Source organism: Drosophila miranda, assembly GCF_003369915.1.
Source record: "Drosophila miranda strain MSH22 chromosome Y unlocalized genomic scaffold, D.miranda_PacBio2.1 Contig_Y1_pilon, whole genome shotgun sequence".
Lineage (NCBI taxonomy): Eukaryota > Metazoa > Arthropoda > Insecta > Diptera > Drosophilidae > Drosophila > Drosophila miranda.
Genome location: NW_022881603.1, coordinates 11,183,356 through 11,192,951, shown reverse-complemented (window position 1 = coordinate 11,192,951; position 9,596 = coordinate 11,183,356). Strand labels below are relative to the sequence as shown.

At 49.6% G+C, this 9,596-nt stretch overlaps 1 long non-coding RNA gene across 1 annotated transcript; it reads left to right on the top strand.

Annotated features, from left to right (window-relative positions):
* Window positions 1–490: 490 nt before the first annotated feature.
* LOC117191987 lies at window positions 491–717 on the top strand. The gene is made up of 2 exons (XR_004474135.1): window positions 491–522; window positions 651–717. It is a non-coding gene; the product is annotated as an uncharacterized LOC117191987 (long non-coding RNA).
* The last annotated feature ends 8,879 nt before the right edge of the window (window positions 718–9,596 follow it).

The following is a 9,596-nucleotide window of genomic DNA, read 5'->3' as shown; positions in this document are numbered from 1 at the left end:
TGCCAAAAAGCGAATTTTAAGTCGACGCTGGAGATATATATCGTCTGATCGAGACGCGACAAAATCCCCTCGATGCTAGGAAGTGGGTAAGCGTCCTTGATGGTTACTTTGTTGAGCTTTCGGGCATCGAGGCAGAAACGATTTTTGCCCGGCCTTCGCACCACGGTGGTACGGTTGTTCCACGGACTATCACTGTACTCGATGACTCCCAAAGCCAACATTTTGTTCATCCTTCACAGGCTCGGCCTTCTCCACCAACTGAATTTTGTGAGTCTCTCTCGACGTCCTCCCCAGGCCTACGGCTTCGAAAGTCAGAAACTCTGCCTTCACCTGATCCAAGGCTGCCCTTTGCTCCTCTGACAACTCCCATTCTTCCTGCACTATCTCCTTCTCCGGGCCTTCCACATAGTGAGCGACTTGATCAGCCAGCACTTCTTCCACTATTCTGTGAGATGCCCCTACTGGACCTTCTCCCATCACCTCAGGAGCCAATGAGAATACCCGCCAAAAGTCTACCCCCAAGTAAATTTCCTGTTCTAAGAAAGGGCATACGAAAAACGTTAATCTTTTTACCTCTCCCTTGTATTTCACCGGTAATTCTACTCGACCAACGATTGCGCGATCTTCCCCATTCGCTACCTTCACTATAGAAGAATATCGACGAGCCTCCACGCCCAGCTTCTCCAGGAATTCCTGACCATTACACCCTAGCATGCTGTGTGTAGCGCCTGAATCCAACAGGCCTCGCACGGACTCGCCCATTATAGAGATTTCTGCGAAAACTCTCGGGTCTTTCTTGCACAACCGCTTTACTGAAGCAATCACCTGCCTCCTCATAGCTCGCCTTTGCTTAAAACGGGATCTCGCCTTTCTCACCCGCACCGACAGTGCTCGCATACCATCCACTCGTAGTTCAGAAAATATTCTATTTCTGGTTTATAAATAATTTCTTAAGCGCTCTTCATATGATAAGTTCCTTAACCTAGCATGCAATTTACGTCTATCTAATTCATTTTTATTTTCTTCTACTTTCTCTGCGCAGGCCCCTTCTGTGAGCGTGATTCGCCTGCTTGGATCGCACCCCTCTTCACGTTTCCCGCGCAATTCGGACAGGTTGGACAATATGCATCGGGCTTTCCACACCGGTAGCAGAAAATTCGCCTCTCCGATGCCATACAGTCCCTAAAGCCATGATCGGTCTGCCCGCAGTTCCAGCAAATCAACTTCTGTGGAACACGCTGTGTCACTTGCGCTTCCTCAATGACCTCTGCCTCTTCATCGCCAATCGACCGATCCTGCGCGACCTCGCTGACGTTCGCATTCGGCCCGCGACCATAGTTTGTGGCTTTGGGTGCTCCTCGCCACGAAGATCGAGCCTTCCTCTTCAGATGTGCCTCTATTTCCACGCACTCATCCCGCAGTTGGTCTAAGGAATAAACCCGTAAGCCGTAGACGAAACTCGCTATCTCATCTGTGAGTGCCTTTTTGACGATTTTTACCATCTCCTTTTCATCTCCTCCTCCTCATCTCTCCTCCTTGGCATCTCCAACCTCGACGCGAGCTTTCTCATGACATGGAAAAAGTCTTCCACACTCTCGTTTGACCGCTGCATTCTTTCTCGCAGTTCTCTCATGCGGTCGAACTCGGACGCCGTGCCTCGGAAACGAGCAATTAAGTCGCCCCTTAGTTCGTGCCAAACACCACCGCCATGATCACGGACGTACTGCCAGTACCATTCCCGCGCGTTTCCTGTAACCAGGTGATGAAATCCCTTTAGAACTTCATCCCACGGACAGCGGCATTGGGCTTGTAGGAATTCAATTCGGAACACAAAATCCTCGACTGTCATTTTGTTGCTGTCTCCGTCGAACGTCACGTCCCATTTTTCGACTCGGCCCCACCGTGGCCAAGGTCTATAACCCGGGGGATTTGGATGCGGATCTTCTCGAGGAATACCACCAGCTCTCCTACCCTCGCCACGACCCTGACCCGAGTGTCTGAGTGCTATCGGGTTTCGCCAATTTCGCGCTTGATGCCCACCCCGTTGATGCTGCTCACTGGATGCGGTCGGTCCTACTCCTGAAGACGGTTCCGGACCAATACCACCTCGGCCCGAGCGAGCCAAAAATGGTTTTGGTGGCGGAATCGGCGCATCAGTCGTGCTAGACGGCTTCCTTTTCGGGATTGCTCCTCGATACTCCTGCTCGTGGTGAACCTCCTCCCGCTGCGGTTCCTTCTGCTGCTGCAGCTGTCTAACCGGCTGGAGTACCTCGTTGAGTTGGTGCATCATCTCGATAAACCCCTTACGCAACTCCTCCTGCAACACCCGACTAATCGAGTCAGTGTTCGCTGCCCTGTGTGTCGCATGAGCCTGAGCCAACGATACGTTGACTGCTGATGCCAGTTCGGAAGCAAGCGTGGGTGTAGGATCGGACATTGGCCATTCTTCTGACCTGGCCTGGACCGGTGTTCTTGGCAACCCACCCACAGCTCCAAGTTCCTCCCGATCTTGATCAAACACCGCCCCTGACACTTCTCCTATCTGGTCCACTGTTTTGTTTACGCGTGATCGCGTATGATACTGTCGACTACCCCCTTCTTGTGGCATCTGCACCGAGCAACACCAATATTACAAAAAAAAAGGGAAACTCCTAAACTAAGATAATATATATAAATAAAGAAATAAATACCCAAAGAAATAACTAGTAAGAATAAATAACACCACGCTTCGGACCAATAAATACTCCGATAAATAAATAAATAAATACCGATATAAATATTGCGCCAACTAGCGCCGTTAACGAGATATATGCAATTAAATATTTGAATAAATAAATAATAACATACATGTATATTCGATCGACACCTAAGACACTCAAACTTCAAACACATTCAACACAACACAAAACCTAACAAAAAAAATTCCTAACAGTTCTTCTTCTTCTTACCAGATTCATTAAGAGGGGGACACGTGACTAGCCGGGACCAGTAACCGCTCCAGTTTCTGCGCTCCACTTGACAGTCGCCCTACGGATATCCTACAATTACGAACACCACCTTTGTGTGGCCTGTCATCTACTCTAGTCATCGCTCTAAGCGATGGCCGATAAACGAGAAGCCTCACGGTGCATGAGCTCACTTTGCTTGTGATTTGTTCCTGTCATCCATCATACCGATCTGCCATGACAACAGGTTGTCTTTACGACTCCCGGGCCACCTACTCCTCACCACCTCTCGGCAGACAACAGGTTCAAAAACACGAAAGCGGCTTTGTTTTAAACAAACAGGTGCGAAACTACAATGAACATTTACCTACATGACTTACTCTAACTTATTCCAATATCACATTCCATCACAGATTTATTCGATATCACAGTCCACCAGGCAATGTGTCCGTCGCAAAATCCCTGTCCATTTTTTTGTTGAACGGCAGTGACTTACGTTCACTTGCGACATCGAATAGCGACAAAATGTTCAACTGTAATTCGTAAGTCCCTATCACATATTTTATATATCCGTTAACTGCCTCCGTCTATCCATCCCTAGCATCAATCACCCCGCGCCATTAAGGACCAGCTTTACGCTCACCTTAAGCCTGCAGCAGCGACTTCTGCCGGGACAGCTAAACTGCACTTCGCGAGCTGTCGTCTTCTCCACTAAATTTATTTTTTTTTTTCATTCCCCGCATCTGCCTTTACCAGCCCGAGTGACATTTCTTGTAATACCACCCGAACCTGCGTCAGTCCAGATGCATGCGAATTCGAAAATAATAATTGGGCGCCATTTGTTACACTTGGCTTGTTTCCCAGAGGGCAATGCCGGCTAGCTGTCGACCCCAGGGCTGGGTAGTTCCCCTTGCCCGCCAAATGTAGACAAAAAAGGAGAAATACTACTTCTCGGGACATCAAAACTAACAACAACCTAACAACAACAAAGAAAATCATAAACAGACGGCTATCAAGTGGGTGAAGCTTGGGTGTTATCACTTCGCGCGGCCGCCCTACCTGTGACCAAACACAACGTTCATTTTGGCCACCCTCTGCTGGAACGGTAACGGCTGGCCTAATCCATGGCTTACGCCACGCGTCCTCCCTCTATTTTAAATTTAATGCATCATGCTTCAATATATATCCAAGCTTTAATAATCGTAAATTGACAATTTCATCTTTCTCATTAATAAATAGCTATACTCAAAATTATCACTAACCACTAAGAAACACCAAAACGTTCGACACAAAGGCAAACAAGGAAATAACTGCTGAAATTTCGTTCAACCAACAGGGATACCCTCACCCATACGTAATGGAATATGTGTAGATGAGTGGATCCAGTTTTACGGGAGTTAATTTAACTCGGGCCCCTACGGAGACTTAACCTACCAAGAGCTCTTGTTAAGGGTCCCCGGGACATAAACAATAAACAATATTTTTCCACAAATCGCTCGACCAAATACGGTGGACTGATGGGACCCCGCGTCACCCACTAAGGGTTAATCTTCTGGCACTGAACAGCTGATCGCAGATTTAGGTTCGTGAAAGGTGTTGGTGTTTTTACATATTTTTTTTTCAGTGGCCAAGATTTTTTGTTAAACGGTTTAAGCTAATACTAATTACCAAATAAAGGACAACACACGGAACAAAATAACATTTAATGTGGAACGGTGTTTGGAGTGCGGATTATGTTTTTTTTCTTTAAGTTCAAACGACGTGGGCGATCGCTGGCCGTGGCCGGTCAGCCCTAAATTTATATAGGTCCGTGTATACGTGTGCGCGTGTGTGTGTGTGTGAATAGGGTTTCGGGGTTGTTACTTGGTGAATGAGACCAAACGTGTGGCACGCACTGGAAGGCGATGCAACGATCGTGCGGTGTGGCTAGAATCGCCCTGGCAGCTAAATCGTTCTCTTTCACCCTCCCCCTTCACACGTCCCGCGCTACTTGGCTCACACACGCGCAACTGGAACGAACTCACTCAGGTTCCGTTGGGCAGTCTTCTTCTCTGCAGTCGACTTTCTCGAACTCCAGTGTCCCTCTCCAGGAAACCTTCTGGCCCGGTTCTGGTGGCTATATTCCTTGCCGGCTGTTTGTAAAATTTTCTGCATTACAACCTATTTTATCGCCCGCCTTTTCTGTACTCACTTCAAACTTTCTGTTTTAAGCACAAAATTTCCAATTTCCCCAGTGACGGCTCCAGCTCCCCCGATGTCCCCATACACCATCGAGCCTCCCTGGACTTCCGCTAGATGGCGCGTCGCCCTCAGCCCTGGCCACCTATCGTTCAGGTGGGACTGGAACACCACCACGAGTATGTCGTCAGTCCCAGGAGGGACAACATACGCGTGGGCATGCCCACCGGATTCCGGAACACTATTGAGCACACGCCGGCGTGCCCTGCATTCTTCTGCCGCGCCAAACGTAGGCCACACCCACACCTCACTACATTCTCAGGTCTTTGGCGTGGTACACTCCTATGGGACGGCCGTTAAGGTCCTCCAGAGCATACGCGTTCTCTCCTACTGGCTTCACTACCCGGCATCGGATGAATTTGCGCGCGAACTTGGCATTAAAGCCTTTTTCGAAGTCACTAAGGACAAAATTTCGGCGGAATACCTCTTGTCCCGGCCTCGCGTAAAACACCCGAGCTCGCTGGTTGTATCTTACCCTACTACGCTCGTATGCCTGATGTAAACTAGCGCGAATCCTCTCTTGGATGAGTTGTCGCTTGTCCTGACCCTCCAGCAGCGATATGTCATGCTCGCCGATTGACCGCAGTCGCTTTGCCAGCTTGTAGCATGACCATGAAGAACCTGGATGGTCGCTTAGCTCGTTGGTCCCTTCAACTGCAGGCCTTCGATTTCGGCATAGAACACCGGAAAGGAGCGGACAATGTAGTGGCAGATACATTGTCACGCAGTATTGAAGAGCTGGAAGTGGATCCGAGTAGTATCCTGGGTTTTGAAACGGTGGAGTTTGAATCTGGAGAATATCAGGAGTTAAGGAAGGAAATAACAGAGAACCAAGACCGCTTACCTGATCTCCAGATTGTTGACGGCATGATATTCAAGCGCATGCGCTTTGAACGATTGGATGATCAACTGGAGGGCGCCGTCTGGAAATTGTGGGTTCCGAGTTCGCTGACGGCCGCGTTGATAGACAAAGCACATTCGGAAGAGAAGACAGCGCACGGAGGAATCGCGAAAACCTTGCACTTATTGCGTAGGCAGTTTTACTGGCCGAACATGGCGATAGAGGTGCGGGATTATATCCGACGGTGCACCGTGTGCAAGGAGTCGAAAGCGCCGAATTATCGGATGCAGGTCGGGATGGGGCAAGAAGTGGTCACTGAGCGCCCGTTCCAAAAACTTTATATTGATTTTTTGGGCAAATATCCGCGGTCAAAGAACGGTCAGGCGTGGATATTTATTGTAGTTGACCAGTTCTCTAAGTTCACATTCCTAAAGACCATGACCAAGGCCACAGCAAAGGAAGTTGTAAGATTCCTCGTTCACGAGGTGTTTTACAAGTTTGGAGTGCCGGAGATGATTCACTCGGACAATGGGGCTCAGTTCGTCTCGAAAACTTTTAAGGAGATGACCGATGCATTCGGAGTCACTCATATGAGGACGCCAGTGTATTCTCCGCAGAGTAACGCAGCCGAACGCGTGAATCGCACAGTACTCAGCGCGATTCGGGCGTATCTGGAAGACGATCACCGGGACTGGGATGTGCATCTGCCGGAGATAGAACTGGCTATTAGGAACTCGGTTCACGAGGCGACAGGCGTAACACCATGAGACTGGCGTGGTCAGTTATGACTGTAAACGGCATAAGCTCTACGTACGGACGGAACTTAAGGATCGCCATGAGGGCTGCCAGACACTCTTTCTCTGTCACCGAGTAGTTTTTTGGTGGCAATTCAGTTTGGCAGAGAAAAACGCTATGGGCCTCTCGTTCTGCTCGTCATCCCTTTGGAAGAGTACGGCTCCTACTCCATAATGTGAGGCGTCGCACTGTACGTAGAAGTGCCGCTTGAAATCCGCGTGTACCAGGACTGGTGCCGAGGTGAGTGCAGCTTTTAGCTCCCCCATGGCTCGTTTTGCCTCCTCCGTCAATTTAAACTTTCCATTTCCCGACTTTTTCAGGGCGTCTGTGAGCGGACCGGCCATCTCAGCATAGTTTTTCATAAAGCGCCGGTACCAGCCCGCAGTTCCCAGGAAACTACGCAATTCTCGAACAGATCGCGGCTCGGGAATGCGCAAAATGGCCGACACACGATCCGGATCCATCTTCAGCGCTCCTCCTCCCACTATAAATCCCAGGTATTTAATGTTTTTATAGCAAAAATTAGATTTGCTCAGCCCTATCGTTAAATTTGCTTCTCGTAGACGCTCGGCAACCTGTCGCAGAATCTTCACGTGCGTTTGGAAGTCCTCAGCTATAATCAGCAAGTCGTCGAGATACGCACAGACGTTTGAACGCATCTCAACCGGAATCACCTTATCGACCAGTCTACATAGGCGTTGTGCGGCGTTGCAGAGGCCAAAGGGCATCATACGGAACTGGTACAGAGGCCGTCCCGGCACCGTGAACGCCGTATATGGTCGACTCTGCTCGTCCAGCTCGATTTGCCAAAAAGCGAATTTTAAGTCGACGCTGGAGATATATATCGTCTGATCGAGACGCGACAAAATCCCCTCGATGCTAGGAAGTGGGTAAGCGTCCTTGATGGTTACTTTGTTGAGCTTTCGGGCATCGAGGCAGAAACGATTTTTGCCCGGCCTTCGCACCACGGGGGTACGGTTGCTCCACGGACTATCACTGTACTCGATGACTCCCAAAGCCAACATTTTGTCCACCTCACCACACACCACTTCCTGCATCGCTGGCGACATCGGGTAATGTCGATCCTTCACAGGCTCGGCCTTCTCCACCAACTGAATTTTGTGAGTCTCTCTCGACGTCCTCCCCAGGCCTACGGCTTCGAAAGTCAGAAACTCTGCCTTCACCTGATCCAAGGCTGCCCTTTGCTCCTCTGACAACTCCCATTCTTCCTGCACTATCTCCTTCTCCGGGCCTTCCACATAGTGAGCGACTTGATCAGCCAGCACTTCTTCCACTAATCTGTGAGATGCCCCTACTGGACCTTCTCCCATCATCTCAGGAGCCAATAAGAATACCCGCCAAAAGTCTACCCCCAAGTAAATTTCCTGTTCTAAGAAAGGGCATACGAAAAACGTTAATCTTTTTACCTCTCCCTTGTATTTCACCGGTAATTCTACTCGACCAACGATTGCGCGATCTTCCCCATTCGCTACCTTCACTATAGAAGAATATCGACGAGCCTCCACGCCCAGCTTCTCCAGGAATTCCTGACCATTACACCCTCGCATGCTGTGTGTAGCGCCTGAATCCAACAGGCCTCGCACGGACTCGCCCATTATAGAGATTTCTGCGAAAACTCTCGGGTCTTTCTTGCACAAACGCTTTACTGAAGCAATCACCTGCCTCCTCATAGCTCGCCTTTGCTTAAAACGGGATCTCGCCTTTCTCACCCGCACCGACAGTGCTCGCATACCATCCACTCGTAGTTCAGAAAATATTCTATTTCTGGTTTCTAAATAATTTCTTAAGCGCTCTTCATATGATAAGTTCCTTAACCTAGCATGCAATTTACGCCTATCTAATTCATTTTTATTTTCTTCTACTTTCTCTGCGCAGGCCCATTCTGTGAGCGTGATTCGCCTGCTTGGATCGCACCACTCTTCACGTTTCCCGCGCAATTCGGACAGGTTGGACAATATGCATCGGGCTTTCCACACCGGTAGCAGAAAATTCGCCTCTCCGATGCCATACAGTCCCTAAAGCCATGATCGGTCTGCCCGCAGTTCCAGCAAATCAACTTCTGTGGAACACGCTGTGTCACTTGCGCTTCCTCAATGACCTCTGCCTCTTCATCGCCAATCGACCGATCCTGCGCGACCTCGCTGACGTTCGCATTCGGCCCGCCACCATAGTTTGTGGCTTTGGGTGCTCCTCGCCACGAAGATCGAGCCTTCCTCTTCAGATGTGCCTCTATTTCCACGCACTCATCCCGCAGTTGGTCTAAGGAATAAACCCGTAAGCCGTAGACGAAACTCGCTATCTCATCTGTGAGTGCCTTTTTGACGATTTTTACCATCTCCTTTTCAGGTGGTGGCATCTCCAACCTCGACGCGAGCTTTCTCATGACATGGAAAAAGTCTTCCACACTCTCGTTTGACCGCTGCATTCTTTCTCGCAGTTCTCTCATGCGGTCGAACTCGGACGCCGTGCCTCGGAAACGAGCAATTAAGTCGCCCCTTAGTTCGTGCCAAACACCACCGCCATGATCACGGACCTACTGCGACTACCCTTCCCCCGCGTTTCCTGTAACCAGGTGATGAAATCCCTTTAGAACTTCATCCCACGGACAGCGGCATTGGGCTTGTAGGAATTCAATTCGGAACACAAAATCCTCGACTGTCATTTTGTTGCTGTCTCCGTCGAACGTCACGTCCCATTTTTCGACTCGGCCCCACCGTGGCCAAGGTCTATAACCCGGGGGATTTGGATGCGGATCT